The following is a 17,587-nucleotide window of genomic DNA, read 5'->3' on the forward strand; positions in this document are numbered from 1 at the left end:
AAGCTCATTAACTGTGAGACAGTCTCTTGGTGCCTGACTGCACTGTATAGTTAGTTCACTTGCCGAGGCTTTGCCAGGGCCTTTGAAGCTGCCCATCTTGTCATTGCCCAGCCCTGAGAGCTAGACAGCCAGAGCTCCAGTTGTAAGAACACTCACTATTAAACAGCTGCTTAGTTTCATTACCTAATAAGCAATCCTGAGGAAAGATTAAGGACAGTACGTTCCACAGCCCTAGAGTAGCTTCTCTTTGCTTGGCTGTGAGGCAGCAGCTCACATACTCACATGACGGTGTCTGACAGGCAGGAAAGCACACTCAACTTCATTAGACAGGAAAGAAGACATTGCCTATTAAAGCACCACAGCCCCAGCAGCTCTCACTGCCTACGATGCTCCAGGGAAGGGATGAGCATGTGGATCTGGTAGTGTCCTGCCTTCAAGGGAGGGCTTAGGGCAAGAGAGTCTGCTGATAATGGGGTGTGTAGAAGGTATGCAGGTGAATTCCCTCATAGCTCTCCTTCCTTCTGTGAAGTTGTAGAAATACTAGAAAACAACCCTGGTTCTCTTAGTTTGTTCCCTGCTTGGAATATCTTTAGCTCCTTGAATTTGTAGTGTGGTTTTATCTTGTCTCCACAGACTTAGCCTTACTTGCCTCTCTGTTCCTAGGCAGTCTCTGTTTCCTTTTGTGGGGGATGAGGATTGTGACTCTACCTTAAGACCCAGCTATACCACTCCTGGGCATATACCCAAAAGATACTACTCTACCATACCACAGGGACCTTTGCCCAACTATGTTTATAGCAGCTTTATTTGTAATAACTAGAAACTGGAAACAACCTAGATGTTTAAAACTGGATAAAGAAAATGTAGTTCATTTATGCAATGGAATTCAGCTATTAAAAACAAGGACATCATGAAGTTGGCAGGGAAATGGATGGAATGAGAAAACATCATCCTGAGTGAGGTAACCCAGATAATGGAAAGACATGCCTGGTATGAACCCACTGATAAGTGTTATTAGCTCTCAACTACATGACATGCTACAATCCATAGGCTCACATAAGCTAAGTAGTAAGGAAAGCCCAAGGGAGGATGCTTGAATCTCACTCAGAAGGAAAAAAAAATAGACACCGGAGGTAGATGGAGGGAGGGAACTATGTGGGAGAGGATGTAGGGAGGGGAACAGGGGTGGGGAACAGGTGTGGGGTGAGAAGGCTAAGAGAGAGAAGGGAAATTGGTGTGGGGGACATCAATGGGATGAGCCAGAGACCTAGACAGGAGAGTGTGGAAAAGTTAGGACTGGTTCTTCCTTTCAGCCCCATGCTCCCAGAAAGAATTAGACTTAAAATAGATTTACAAATGCCTTGGACATATAGCTAGGCTCTTCTCTGACTAGATTATAACTAAACCCATTTGTTTTAACCTACATTTTGCCACATGGCTGGTTACCTGGGCTCAAATACTATGAGTACATTTCCTCAAATCTTCCCAAGCAGATCTCTCACACCTGACTTCCAGAATTTTTCCTGCTTTCAGATACCCCACCTTCTATTCTATCTTTTCCTGTAGATGGTCCTGAAGCTGTTTGTATTTTAATGTTAATTTCACTTCCCCAAGAAGGGCTGCCTAGTCAGTACTCATGAGGTGACTTCATCTGAACCTTCCCACTTTAATTAGAAAAATAAAGGAGCCAGTGACTGGGCAGGGTAAGGGAGGTGGAGAGAAGAGGTCAGAGGAGGGAGACAGACGGAGGAGAGAATCCAAGATGAACCTCCATAAAGATGAGCTAGATCCAGGTGGGCTTAATTGGCGTTAACAGCTATGAATATTTAAGAATTTTACTGGTCTAATATCTCATATAGAAGGGCAGTTTGTATCTTTGTCTATTTGATGTAATTTTGCTATGTAGAGGGTTTGTGGATTGAGAATTGACTACATAAGCCGGTATGAAAAGCTATCGGGCTGTAGAGTTATGTTTGTGGGATGTGGGGGTAGAGAAACACACCGGGACAGAGGCAGAAAACAAGTGGAGGAAAACTGCAAGGGAAGGGAGTTGTGCAAATGGAGTGAGACATGGGTGGCAGCTTGGACCGGGCGACAGAGGCGTGTGGGGCTCTGTACTAAAAACAGGCTCTCGGAGTGAGGCAAGGGGCTGATAAAGAGATAAGCTAAGTCATTTTTTATTTTTTAATATTTACTGCAACACTTTCCTGTAGACCACAGATTTTTAAATTAACATGCATACAATGCACATGATATTCTCTCTACAGAGGAGACTCCCGAGAGTCTTTGGGGATCACCCTAGCTGAGACTTCTTGTGGTGGCGGTGGCGGTGGCGGTGGTGGCGGTGGCGGCTGTATGGAGCCTGATAGGGCCAGTTCCTGTAACCACAGAGGACTTCTAGTGAAGGGATGGAGATATACAACCATAAAACCTTCAACCCAAAAATTTGTTCTGCCTGCAAGAAATTCAGGGATAAGGATAGTGCAGAGATTGAGGGGATCACCAACTAACAATGAATAATTAATAATACTCTGTTTCAAGACAGGAGCCTAGCATAACTGCCCTCTCAGAGGCTTCATCCAACAGCTGATGGATGCAAAGACGTACAGCTAAACATCAGGCAGAACTGGGGAGTCTTGTGAAGAGTGGGGTATAGGATTGTGAGACTTGAAGGGGTCAAATGTACCACAAGACCTACAGAGTCAACTAACCTGGGCTCATGGGAACTTAAAGAGACTGAACCACCAACCAAAGAGCATGAATGGGCCAGACCTAAGTCACCCACACATGTGTAGCTGATGTGCAGCCTGGTTTCTATGTAGGTCCTCTAAAAGTGGAGCAGGGGATGTCTCTGACTCCATTGCCTACTTTTGGATCTCTTTGCCCTATCCTGGCTACCTTGTCTGGCCTCAGTGGGAGAGGATGTGCCTAGTCCTGCTGGGACTTGATGAGCCAGAGTGGGTTGGTACCCATGGTAGGGGCTTTCCTTTTCAGAGGAGAAGGGGGTGTGAAGGTGGGACTGGGAGAGGGGGGCTGCAATCAGGATGTTAAACGAACAAACAGATGTGACCCTCGCTCTATTTGATTAGAGTGCACAGCCTTGTGTGTGAGCCACCAGGTCTGTAACTGTTGTTTCAGCTCAGTGTTTGCACCCAGGTGCTTGAGTGCTCACCCTGCTGAGGCACGGTTAACAGGAGACTTGTGCTGCCACTGCTGCAGGCCCTGTCATCTGGCCCTCTGCGGCCTCGTTTCAGCCACCCTTTCCCATTTACTGTTCTTGAACGTGCCTGGTGAATTTGCTCTCCCATACGTCTGTACATGTTTTCTCTTTCTAGCATGCTCTTCCTGCTTGGCAGAGCCATACTTTTTCTTCAAGGTTTAGCTCCACAGGTATACTCTGAAAGCCTGCATGTGTTTGTGTTCCCCCCACCCCCACATCATAGGCAGAGTTAATCAGTCACTTTTTAGTCACACTCTGTACAAGTTCCTGTGGTTAAACATTTATAAAATGTTGTAATTGTCTGTTTGTATTTGTCTAGCCTTCTGTGTTTAGCTTCTGGACGATAGGATTCATATTCTTAATTCCATATTAGCACTCAAGGTTTAATGCATAAAAGATGCTCTGTGGATGTGAATGAGCGAGTGATGATCTCATAGGTAACTGTGCTAATAACAATTGTCTTTATGACAGCAAGTCTATGTATCAAAGGATTAGAAACTGTAAAATATAAAAGATACTGTGTTATCTAAAACTGAGCTGACAGTCTATGCATTTCTTAGTTGGTAGGCTAGATACCATAGGCTAGATAGAACTCAGACTGTCTGGCCTTCACTCTTCTAGATTTTTCTTCTTAAGACTTGTCTCTCATTTTCTGTAACAGTTTTCAGTTAGCAGCACCAATATGGCCGTCAGAGACTTGCCTTTGCTCTCCTCTGCTGCACGCCTTTGCATGTGTGAACCTTTCTCCATTTTATACTTAACAGAGTCTTGCCTGCCGTTAGACTCACCTTGATTGTTTCTGGCTTTCTCTCTTAGCTTTAGCATATGTAGCGATACAGTATAATAAATAACTGAATGTAGCACCAGTTCTTTTTAGGGCTGGGTAAGGAAGTCTCAGAGACAATAAATGCTTAGGTGTTACAGACTGTGTGTTGGTGGTGGCAGCTGGGTGATTCCTGGTGCCTGATTCCTGAGCCGGCTTGAGTTCTTTGCTGAATTAGGGCTCTACAGTTTTGTAAGGGGCATGTTCTAAACCTACAGGCTGCCCTCAAAGGCTTGTTTGGATATTTTTGCAAATAACATTAATTTACCATTTTTGTTCCTTCGAATTCACCAGTCCTTTGTCATCTGGAGGTTTGTTCTTGTGTACGAGTTGTCTCTTTGAAACAGTGTTCCTGAGGTCTGTCTGCTTCGAGCAAGGACAGGATGCTTCCTTCCTCTTCTGCATAGATAAAACCAGCTTTGAGCTTGAGTGTTTGTAGAGCTCAGAGTTTCTGCTAATTAAAGACATGGAGTGGATGAGACAGTTTGATGAAAACCCATGGGCTCCAAGTGGTTTGCACATATTCTCTTGCTTGACACCATCCTGCTAGTTCATCTGTTTATGCTCTCTTCCTGATCAGTAGTGCATGGAGATACTCCATCCACAACAGAAGACTTGGGTCATTTTGCTGCTAGAATTTTATCCATTTTGTAAATGAGAAACCAAGATAATACAGTGTGTTTATTATACAAGGAACAAAGGTCTTAGAAACTAACTTTTAAAAAAGAACTCATTATTAGTTAGCTTTTAAAGATGTATGCCTGTTTTTATTTCTAAATACTTCTAAAATAAATCCCTTATTTTGTCTAAAAAGTGGGAAGCATGAACTTTAAGAGGCATGGTTTATGGTAGTTTTAAATTTAAAAATTTTAGTGTCTCATGATACACTTGGTTAAAGGTAGTTCTCTTGAATGTCATGTAGCTTCTACAATATATAATTTAGATCTGTATTTGCAAACTTAAAAGATTTTATTTTGTATTTAATGATGTGTATGTGTTTGTGTCTATTTATGAGTATGGGTACATGAGTGCAGGTGCCCACTGAGACCTGAGGATATGAGATCTCCTGCAGCTGAAGTTACAAGGGGCTTCTAGCTGCCGGATGTGGGTGCTAAGAACCAAACTTGGGTCCTCTGTAAGAACAGCCAGTGCTCCTAACTGCTGACCCATCTTTCCAGTCCAAGGGTCTCTTTTTAAAGAGTAAAAAATTGATTTCTATGTACTGGGTAGGAAAAAGAAATACAGGCTTTAACACTAAAACACATCTAGGTCTTTTAGTGAGTGTGTACTGATGTATATTAAAATATTATAAGGCCATTTTGGTTTTGGTGTTGAAAAAAATGGAAAAACATTTGAAAACAGTAAAGTCATCCTTTCTTCACCTCAACCAGGGTAGTTACCCTAAGTAATGAGAAGACAAATGAGAACAAATGCAAATCCGGACTTTGAAGAAATGAGGATTGTCTGAAATTCCAGGCCAGAAAGCAGGCGGTTCCTAAAGGGTTGAATCAGGGGTAGGAAAGAAAGTAGACCAAACACTTGAAGGTACAGGACTCAGGAAAAGAGAGTCAAAATTCAATAGGCCTTTATCTATTTCACGTGTAGGAACACCATGATTTTACCAAGTCCATATGAGTTGTCACCATAAAATCCACTCTGGGCTTGCGTTATGGTTCCTGCCTTTGTGGACATTGTCTGTGTTGCCCATTGTGATAACTATGGTCACTTTACCTTTGGCAGCTCAGCGTTGCCACCTGGTTCCTGCTACTTTGAGGCTCAATCAAACCTATTGTATGTAATTCATCTAACTGAACAGCAGCATCTCTGATGCTAAGTCTGACACGAGGAAAAGAGCAACAACAAAGCTCTTCAAATGTGCTGGTGCCCCTCCCACCATTTTGTGTCTTGGGATTAATGACAGTCATGTCTCTGGCCTCCCGTTGTGGAGGACTAGATACATACGGTGCCCACCCTAGCATTGCAGTTTCCCTGAGCCCTGACATTCCTTTAGCAACTACGCCAAGGCTATCAGGTCTCTCTCTCTTTCAACAGGCCATCTTTTGACAAATGCTTCAGCTAACCAAACTTTTGACATCTTTTTAGCTGTGCGAGCTTCCAGATGAACCTGACTCACCACTCAGAGGGCCCACATCGGCACACTCAGCTAGATTCAGTTTCGGGTCCATCGACGACCATTACCTCACACCTTTAAATCCATTCCCACACATGCCCCCAGATTTCTGTTTGATGCAGCAAAATTCAGTTCTAGTAGTATAGCATACCTCCTCATAGAGTGCACTTTTTATTTCCCTTCTAGGGGCCTAAAGACAAGGTTTTATGTAGTCCTGGGTGGCCTGAAACTCAACTGGTTTGTAAAGTAGGCTGGCCTTGAACTCAGAGAGGTCCATCTGCCTCTGCTTCCCAGGTACTGGAATTAAAGTCACACACCACCCATACCCAGTTACACTACGATTCTTGGATATTTAGGTCTCCTGAACTGCAGGAGAATGGTATTCCTTTTAAAAAAAACCACATAGCTTATACCAACTTATTATATCAGTCCTAGGACATGACTACAACACAATTCTAGAATACTATGTTAGAGAGAGTGGTGAATGTGTACCTGTCATATCAGCATAGTTCTGAGTCATCCTGGGCTGCATAGCCAACCCCTTTTCATTAAACACGAAATGAGGATATAGCCCAGTGGTAGAGCTCTTGCCTAGTGTGCAGGGCCCTGTGTTTCACACCCAGCACAGAAAGGTTATGAGACTTCTTCAGATTTTGAAAGTTGAGGAGCACCAGTCCTACACAATAGTTTTTTTTTTTTTTTTTCGATTTATTATTTTTATTTTATGTCAATGGCTGTTTTGCCTACCTACACATGTCTGTGTACCACATGCTTGAAGTACCAAAGAAGGCCAGGAGAAAACACAGGATATCCCAAAACTGCAGTTACAGACAGTTGTGAGCCACTATGTGGGTGCTGGGAATCAAACCCAGATCCTCTGGAAGAGCAGACACTGCTATTAACTGCTGAGCCATCCCCCATCCCCCTGAACGGGTTTGACGTAGTGAAAGTACTTAGAATTCATTTTTAAACCCTTCAAGGACTTTTGTTTATTCACTCCACCAACTATAGAGGCAAACTTGAATATGGGGTCCTGAATGTTCACTCTCTAGAGGGGCCATGGATGTAAAACCTTTTCCAGAATTATTTTCTCTGCTGCTTTTTACTGCTTAGCTCTTTTTTTCTCCCAGTGAGTCAAAGTACACTCACCTCAGAAGTAGGAAGTTCTCTGCCCTTCCACCTACTAAAGCTCAAATGCTGCCAAGTGATTGCTCTGCCTTAAAGTAGTAGGGCAAGTCAAAGTTAAAAGGTTAAAAAAAATGAATGCACATATCCAGACCTTTTCTCCTCAGTTGAGGTCTTTTTATCAGACCTCCTCTGCTACAGGGAATAATTGAGCCTAGTGTGCTTACCTTGTTTCAGTGTCCTTCCATGGAGGGCATCATCCCCTCAGCCACCATTCACAGACAACTGCTTAGCAAAATTAACATGTAGTAGATAAAAACAGTTTCTGCATAGGAAGTCTGCCTCAGTTCCCTTTCTGAGAACAATTATAACTTTCTTTTAGGCTTATCATTTATTTCTACCATCTATGTTCAATCCTTTTTTAAAAACTTTTATTTAATTTTTTTTACACTCTAGATTTTATCCCCCTCCCAGTCCACCCTCTGACTGTTGCACATCCCATACCTCCTTCCCCACCTCGTCTCCACTAGGATGTTCCCAGCCCCACTCCCCACCCCACCAGACCTCTCCACTAGAATTCTTTATTTCTAATAAGTCCTAAGCGGGAATATTTTTGACAGCTATTAAATCAGTACCAAGACATTAAATTTATACTTTAGCTTGATGTATTATAAAAATAACTCTAAAGAAAGTGCGTGTGGGTGTGTGGTTGTGTAGGTGTGTGAGTGTGAATGTGAGTCTGGGTGCATTTGTACCATGGTGTGTATTTGGAGGTCAGAGGACAACTTCAGGAGTTTGTTCTTGCTGCCTTTGCTGAAGCAGGGTCCCTCTTTTTTCTCCTGCTGTCTTTGTATTTGGCTGGCCTGGCTGGCCTGGCTGGCCTGGGGGTTTGGAGGTGATCTTGTGTCTCCCTTCTGTGTCACCACAGGAGTGCTGGCACTACAGATGCACACCACTACATCTAGCTTCTACAGGTCCCAGGGATTGAACCCTGGCAGTCAGCCTTGTGCAACCAGTACTTTGCCACTGAGACATCTCCCCAGCCTCAGGCCCTGTCTTTTAAAGATATCTTAGGTATGTATAATATGCATTCATATTTCATTATTAATCTCATAAATATTTGTTCTTTGCTCTTATCTTGGTTTTAAATGTTTTCCTACAAAACCGTGATATTAACGTAACATTTGATGTGGCAATTGTGCCTTTTATTGAATTGGAAGGCTGAGTTTCTATATTGTTTTGTTTTTATCTTTTCAATCCTGTATATTCAAAACCAATACTGTCTTTCACTTACAGGCTATAATTTAAATGGAAAACAAATTTCAAAAAGGAATCCAAACATTTTATGATTTCTGCCTAAAACAGTTGATATGGAAAGCTAAGATGCCCAAAGTTGCAACAAAATAAAAAAACTAATCAAGTAAACCTCAAATATTAAGGGAAATCAAGGTTAAGTCAAGGAAATACTCAACTGAAACAAAGATGAAGAGATTATATCATTTCCTTATAGATTTTTGAGAATGAGATAGAGTAGTTCATAGTGAAATTGACTATTGAATAGAATGGTTTATAATAGCCTGTCTAGGATTGCTTGTCTTAAACATTGTTGCATGTGAGTGTAGAACAGGCACGGGCACGCCACATGGAGCCAGCGCCTACATCGTGAGTCCTGGCTAGAGCATGGCTCGTGGGTCGGTTCTGTGATGTGCTGGGCATCTGGGCTCAGGCAGGCCTTCCGGTTTGCATAGCTATCAGCTTTGTCTGTGGAGCCACCTCACCGGCTCTGTGTCTCCTCTTAGATAGTAACTTTAAAGGGCAGGCGAGATGGCTCCCAGGTAAAGGCACTTGCTCTCAGGTGATGACCTCAGTAATCTGATCCCCAGGACCCACTATGTGGGAGTAGAGAATCAGCTCCAACTTGCCCTCTAGTGTACACACACACACACACACACTAAATAAATGAATAAAGATATTAAAAATAAATTTAGAAACATTCTCAAAGCATGGGAACATATTAGGAACTTCATTTATTCAAGAATTGATTGATTTTGTCAGTAGCAGCAAGTCTGGGATACAACTCCACGCTGGTGGCGGTAGAACTCTGAGAAGGTCTTCTCAGGGTATTTACTCAGAAGAGCCAGGAAAGATTTTCAGGGTACAAACCCGAGTTGGGGTTTATTAAGAAGACATTTTAACATAGGTTAATGTGGGAATTAACAGAAAAGGTAAAGGAGGGCATACCTATCTTTATGGTAACATATATGATTTTATTTTATTTTTCTATGAACTGAACTTTATTTATTACAGTTTTCATTCATTCATTCATTCATTCATTCATTCATTCATTCATTCATTCATTCATTCATTCACTTTACATCCGGATCACAGCCCCCTCTCCTCTATTACCAGTCCCAACCTTACAGCCCCTCCCCCGTTATAAGTGAGAGCATACCATTCATGTCTTTCTGGATTTGGTTACCTTACTCAGGATATTGTGTAGTTCCATCAATATCTGCCAATTTCAGGATGCTCTTGGTTTTAGTAGCTGTATAAATGTACCATGTTTTTTTTTTATCCAGACATCTAGATTGTTTTCAGTTTCTGGCTATTGTGAATAAAACTGCTGTGGACGTAGTTGAGCAAATGTCCTTGTGGTATAACAGGGCATCTTTTGGTTATGTATACCTAGGAGTGGTATAGCTAGGTCTTGAGGTAGAACTATTCTCATTTTCTGAGGGTCTGACAAATTAATTTCCAAAATGGTTGTATAAGTTCATGCTCCCACCAGCAATGGAGGAGAAAAGAAAGCATCTGCAACAAATGGTGCTGGTCTAACTGGAGGTCTGCATGCAGAGCACAAATAGATCCATATTTATCACCCTGCACAAAACTCAAGTCCAATGGCTTAAAAACCTCAATGTAAAAGCAGACTAAATCTAATGGGAGGGAAAGTGGGGAATAGTCTTGAACGCACTGGTACAGAAGACAGTTTCCTGCACAGAACACGGCTCCAGCATCAACAGTTGATAAATGGGACCTCATGAAACTGAAAAGCTTCTGTAAGGCAAAGGACACTGTTAAAGGACAAAACAGCAGCCTACAGAATAGGAAAAGGTTTTACCAGCCCTACATCACACAGAGGGCTAATGTCCAAAATATAATCCAAGAATGCGAGAAATTAGACACCAACAAATCAAATAACCTAATTTAAAAAATGGGGTGCAGAGCTAGACAAAATTTTCATGAGAAGAATCTCAAATGGCTGAGAAACAGTTAAATGTTCTACGTCGTTAGTCATCAGGAGAATGCAAATCAAAATGATTCTGAGATTCCATCTTACACTCTTTAGAATGGCTGAGACCACTTGCTAGTGAGGATGTGGACCATGTATGATTTTAATGGCTGCTAAAATTACATCTGAAAGGGTTGCTAAGGAACTTCTTCAGTAACTGAGGTCATAGGGGGTTTCCGATGTATGCTGGGTAGGATTACAGCTGGTAAGGTAAAACCATAGCTGGAGGGTTGTGGGAATTCAAGATGTTGTTATTGTAAACAAAAGTTTTCTTTGAAGGTGTTGTTATGCAGTGTCAAACATTCAACTAAGATCTAACTCTTCACCTGAAAATAAACAGGCACATGTATCTCAGAAAAACAAACAAAAGGCATGTTTATCTTCTTGTTGGTTGGATTCCCAGACAGTTTCAGGTTTCATCTAGGCAAGGAGTGAGGTGGGAACGTTAACTGTAAGAATGGGTCACTGTTGTTTAACATTCTTATCTGAAACACCTCCATAGACTTCTTGAAGTTTTGACTAGAGTCTCCTTTCCTTCCCATGTCCCCTTACTTTCTCTCCTGCCTCAAATTCAGCAGGTAGCTAGCGAGCACAGGCCTTTGAGGTCTGGTTTTGTGCCAGAGAATAAGGCAGAAGGTTGTTTTGGTAGGAGAAAAAGACAATCTGTGATCAGAATCCCCCTGAAATGAAGACCAATCTGGGGAACACAAAGGTGGAGACCACAGGCCTAGGAGGTCTCCCTTAACCTGAAGGTTGAGGAGAAAATAGGGGAAAGAGGAAGAAAACAGGAGTATGCCAGGCCTGTGGTACTATACTAAGACCACAGGGCCTTCAAGGAATTTTCTAAGTGATTTAGGAAAGGTGAAATTCAAGCTTCAAGGAGTCCTGCCACATTCTAGTCTTCTGGGCTATAGCTAGGGCAGTATGGGATCCCTGAGGGATGTAACATTCTGATGTTCTGTGCTTTGTGCCCCATGAGTTCATCCTCTGTTGGGTCCAGGTGCTAATGAGGAGGAAACAGCTGGGACCAGCTTATCTTGCTTTCAGATTCTGAAAGAATGCTTACATGTAGGAGGTGAAATGGGCACGGCAGAGAGGGATTGCAGTGTGCTGTGTCTGCTGTTTTCCGGCAGTATTCTTGCACATCCTGTAGAAATATGTCATTCACTGTATTTTCAGGCACTTGTGAGATTGGGGGTATAAATTTCCTTTTCCAGCTTGTGTAGATGTATTATTTCTAACTGTTAGAGAAGTAAAGAGGAAATGATGTCACCAGATGTACTGAGCGTTTATTCACACTGAACACACTCACTGTTCATTTAAACAAAAAGGTCATTTCTCAATTCAAATCGGAATATTCTAATTTAAGGGCTAAATCAGTTGTGTCATAATCTCTATGGAAACAAAGTGTTCTACTGTCGTGGTTGCATAAGTAACTCATTTCTCTTTGTAGATGACAAATTGTGGATGCGAATACTTTTCCCATTTTTCTCTTAAGAGCTCTCTCTAAAATAGAGACATTAGTCAGTGACACTTGCTGAATATGTCTTAGGAAATCTAAGATTTCCATTCAGCCCCACTGTCTTTGCTCAGTTTAGTTCAGGTGAAGGAGAATACATTATTTGGTTCAGTTCATATAGAACTACTGACTCTGTCTGAGGCACTCTCTAATGCGATTGTTTCTTCTTATTCATCTTCGAGGGTCCTTTATAAATGAATCTTTTGTCAGTTTTTCAGATATTAGTCTGTTTTTCAGATTATCTTCTTCACGTTTGGGACTCACCACCTTTTCTGTACTGGGTCTTTTGATGAATGAAATCCTTAATTTAAAGCCTAATTGTCAGTCCTTCCCTTTAGTGCTTGCTTGTTTGTGCCTGGTTACATATCCTTTATAGCACAGAAGGAATGAAGAGATGACCTGGAGGATGGAAGAAATACTGATAAATAACCTATCAGCTAAGGTGCTAATACCTAAAATATTCAGGGAACTCAGGCTGCTCAATAGCAAGAAAAGAAACAGTCCTACTAGAAGGTAGGCAGAGAACCTGAGCAGACCTTTCTCAAAAAGGTACTGAGTAACTGTAGTGGCCCACACCTTCAGTCCCAGCACTCTGGAGGCAGAGGCATTGTTTAAATAGTGAGTTCTAGGACAGTCAGGGCTACACAGAGAAAACCTGCTTCAAAAAAAAAAAAAATCAAAATAAATAAAAACAAACAAAAGACCTTTACATATTGTCAGGGAAATGCAACCACAGTGAGCTATTATTAGACTGGCTGTTACCCAAAGGATTAGTGGTAGCAAGTGTTAGTTAAGACGTGGAGGAAAAGATTATGCACTGTTGAAGACTTTGTAAAGTAGTCTAGCACGTTGGAAACACATGGAGCATCCTCAGAAGCTAGAAGTTAGAAACTCCGCAGCCTCACTTCTGGATATTTACCCGAAGCAACTGGAGTTAGTGATTGCCAGAGATAGCTGCACAGCCGTCTTCACTGCAGAATTCTTCACAGTAGCTAAAGTGTGGAGACATTGAAGGGCCCACTAATGAATGGATGGATGGATGGATTAAAGAATGTGCTCTGTGTACACAATGAAATATCATTCAGCCCTTAAAAAGCAGGAAATCCTACCATTTGTGATAACATAGAACCTGGGAGATATGCTGAGCAAAATAAGATAGACAAATACCATTAAAAATCTCACTTTTATCTAAAAAGCAGAACTCAGAAGTACAGAATAGAACGATGTGTGTTGACCTCTGTGTGGGGGAGCAGGAAGGGAAAGGGAGACTTTGGCACAAGTTCTAGTTTGGCAGTGAGTAGGTTCTGGTGAATTGATACGCAGCATGGTATTAACAGCTAATGCAACACGTTAGTCCTGCGCATGTGAGAGAAACTGAGAGAGGATGTGCTACTACAGAATGGAGAAGTATCTGAGGTGATGGGTGTTGTAAGTCTTGCACAAGGCCACTTTGCTTTGTTTGTGATTCTTAACTCCCTTTCTTTGGTGTTTCCCGTGGGCACCCATTCTGATGTGCTCAGTACAGTACTTTGTTTTCCTGTGTTCTTATAAAGCATATGTTAAGTGTTTATATGTGTGGTATATGTAGGTACTTCTGTGTGTGCATATGTGAATGCACATGAAGACGGAGGCTGATGAAAAGTGATGTCTTCACCCATTGTTCTTCACCTTGTTCTCTCTCTGGGTCTCTCCTCTCCTCTTCTCCCCTCCCCTCCCCTCTCTCTCCTCTCCTCTCCCCTCCCCTCCTCTCCCCTGCCCTTCCCTGTGGAAGCTGTAGTATGTCACAGTACACACTTCTTTGCTTGCGAATGTACATTGCAATGACTTGTTCTGGTAGGAGGCTTCTGCTTCTATATGAAAACTGGAACCTCACTGGAGATCCTTTTGCTTTGGATCTGTTTGTACTTCATCTATGGGGTAAATGTTGGGGTGGACCAATTCAAAGCCCTGGATTTGGGCCTGAGAGGAGTCTGAGCTGGTCAGCCCAAAGGCTCTCACGCCCTTGGGGCAGTTCACTGGCAACACCCCTCTTCCACCCCACCCCGTGCAATCAGCTCCACCCACTGCCCAGGCAAGGCGCAGGGTCCACCATATAAGATGCATGCCTCTGTGACAGTCCGTGCTTTTCTGACTCTTCATTCCTTATGACTACTGTGATCTGCTAACGAGGATATTTGAGATATTTGAGACTTCCTGTCTGTTCTGTTAAGTATGTATTAAACTTTAGATACTATAAATATTCATTTTCCCCATGTATAAACACTAGACTATATTTGACTAAGGGGGAAAATGGCCCTGGGCAGACATATCTCCTGTAAGGAGAGTTTTAGGTTCCTTGTACATTGAGCCCAGGCTATGCTGTTCTTTGTAAGGAGGCCAGGCCTCATGTCCACTCCTGCTCCCGCTCCCCCTTCTCACCGTAAGGTCTGCACTGTTCTAGCGCTTCTCACTTTCTCTGCTGATGTTAGGTGTGTTTTGTATACATTCACTCTTTCTTGTAGGTTTTTTTTCCTCTGAAACTCAAAAGTTCCAGGCTAACATAAGCAAATGGTTTCTTATTTGATATTTCTATGAAAAACTGAAATTTAGGACTAGGCAAAATAGTTGTAGAAACAGTATAAAAAATAAATTTTAAAGAGAAACCAATACTGTTCTTTAGAAGCAGCATAGGCCAATTGTTGAGAAACTGTAGCTGTCCTGGAAGAAGACGAAGGGACTGACAGAGCCTCAGCTGGGGGCTGCAGTCAGGTTGGACCGTTTAAGAGGAAGGAATTGAACTGAGCATTTGCAACTTTGAGACTTTCAAATAGCATTCAGTCGGAAAGCTGACTTAAACTTTTGTTATTACATGGATTTAGTTGTGTGTTTGTGTGGGTGGGTGTGCACATGCCATGGTGAATGTGTGTTGGTCAGAGGACAACATCTAGGGGTCTGTTCTCTCCATCCATCACGTGGGTCCCGGGTACTGACCTCAGGTGGGCAGACCTGGCAACGAGCACTTTTACCCACTGACCATCTTGTAGGCGTTTTACCAGAGGTCTAACTATGTAAAGTGTTCACTTGGTATAGCAGTTAACTTCAGCTGTCAGCTTAGCATCTAGAGTCAGACCACGGTGTGTTAATTGAGGAGGGAGCACCATTCTCTGTCTCCATCTCTGCACTGCATAAATGGAGAGAGAAAGGCAGCTTGAGCAGCAGCACATTTGCACCTGCCTCCAGATGTGGATGTGTTGCACCTGCCTCCAGATGTGGATGTGTTGCATCTGCCTCCAGATGTGGATGTGTTGCATCTGCCTCCAGATGTGGATGTGTTGCATCTGCCTCCAGATGTGGATGTGTTGCACCTGCCTCCAGATGTGGATGTGTTGCACCTGCCTCCAGATGTGGATGTGTTGCACCTGCCTCCAGATGGGGATGTGTTGCATCTGCCTCCAGATGGGGATGTGTTGCATCTGCCTCCAGATGTAGATGTGTTGCATCTGCCTCCAGATGTGGATGTGTTGCATCTGCCTCCAGGTGTGGATGTGTTGCATCCTGCTCTGCTTCTTTGTCAGCTTGGCACAGGCTAGGGTCATCTGAGAAGAGGAGACCTCAACTGACAAAATGCCATTGAGCATTGTCTTGATTGATTGCCAGGCCCAGCCCACTGTGGGCGGTTCTGAGGGTTATAAGAGAGCAAGTTGAGCAAGGAACAAACCAGTCAGCAGTGTTCCCAGTGGCTTCTGCTTTAGTTCCTGCCCCCAGGTCCCTACATTGAGCTCCTGTCCTGATTTTCCTCAGTGATAGAATACAACCTGAGAGTTGTAAGGTAAAATAACCCTTTTCTCTTCAAGTTGCTTTTGCTAATGGTGTTTATCACAGCAATAGAAACAGTAACTAAGGCATGGTGTGACCAACTGCTTCAAGCTGCTGCTGCCGCCACTCCCACTTCCCCACCATGCTGCATGGTTACTATGAACTGTGAGCCAAAATGAATCCTTTCTTCCTTAAATTGCTTTTGTTGTGGAATCTTACTATAAGCAACAAGGGGAAAACCAACAAAACAAGGCTAAGACACTTCCATTGCTCAAGGATTTATTCTCTCCTCTAGAGCCAAGGTAGGATGTTAAGATGACACTTTGCATCTCCCACTAGCAGTGGCTGCACATGACAGAGAACTGGACTGTGTGCTGTTGATCAGTGAGCTGCGTGTCTGCTAGCTCACTTCTTCAAAGCTACTGAACAGCTTAGTAAGAAAGTGATTGCCTAAAAGTCATGCAGTTTGTCGGGCAGTAGGGTCAGAGTGGGTTACGGAAGATGTGGTGAGTGTAGATGAGCCTGCTGCGCGGATTGCCGCTCTCAGTGTAATCTGTTTTGTGTCTCACTGAGTCTTACTAGCCAGCCTAGAAAACCCCAGGCTTCCCTTTGCTGTCAGGGATGCTAGGGGTGATCAGGAGGTCAGCCTGCCACTGTAGAACATGTGAACGAGGCTCACTGCTGTATGGGAAGTCTGTTGTAGGATGACCAGATCCTCTGACAGTAAGACCTGAGAACCCTCGATCCAATAGTGGTTCATGTACATAACTGACAAGTGTAAATAAATGTGCCTGAAACAGGTGTGTGTGTGGGGGGGTGTTTTGTTTTTGTTGTTACCATTCTTTCTGTTGTTTCCTTGAAAGCACCTGTGTTTCCCAGTTGACCTTGAATCAATCCCCCTGTCTCAGCTTCACAAGTGCTGTGATTATACACTTGCACCATCACATCTGGTTGGGAGTATGCGCCTTCAATACCCAGAGCATCTATTACTGCTGTGTTCTGTTTCCCTGGGTGAGAAACCCATAAATAGCAGGACCTTCCATTTCTGCGGGACCCGTAAATTCTCCTTTTTGGTCAGCAGGTCCATAATCCAGTGACCGCTTTGCACTTTTACAGTCTTACAGTCTTGGGATCTGGTCATCCTACAACAGACTTCCCATTTTGTTGTGTGTTTTTAAAGATTTGTTTATTTTATGTGTACAGGTGCTTTGCCCGTCTGTATGTTTGTGCACCATGTGTGTGCCTGGTGTCTGTGAGGTTGGGGGATGGCATTGGAGGCCCTGGAACTGGAGTTATAAATGGTGTGAGCCATTATGTGGTTTTCTGATATCTGAACATGAGTCCTCGGCAAGGCAATAATTGCTCTTAACTGCTATGCCGTCTCTGTAGCCCTGCTCCAATTTTCATTAATGGGTTCATTCTTATTAGAAACATTTACTCTCAAAGCTGATTTTACTTTAATGTTTCTGGAAAATCTTTAGTTGTCTCTATAACAAATGCATTAACATATATAAGGATGAGATTCCATTTTGTGTAATATTCCACATTATGCACTTAATGGTTTTATTAGAAGTTAATTCCTTAGTGTTATAAAAGAACTATCTCTCTAGGAAAATACTATTTATAAAATGTCTTACAGTGTATTTGCCTATAGAATTGTAGTTCATAGCCAAACTCTTAGA

The 17,587-nt window shown here is 42.8% G+C and overlaps 1 protein-coding gene across 1 annotated transcript in view; it reads left to right on the forward strand.

Annotated features, from left to right (window-relative positions):
- The window catches only part of PDE8A (phosphodiesterase 8A), a 112,230-nt gene that overhangs the window by 30,494 nt on the left and 64,149 nt on the right, over positions 1 to 17,587 (forward strand). The window lies entirely within an intron of this gene.

This window comes from Micromys minutus (assembly GCF_963924665.1).
Source record: "Micromys minutus genome assembly, chromosome: 3".
NCBI classification, from domain to species: Eukaryota; Metazoa; Chordata; class Mammalia; order Rodentia; family Muridae; genus Micromys; species Micromys minutus.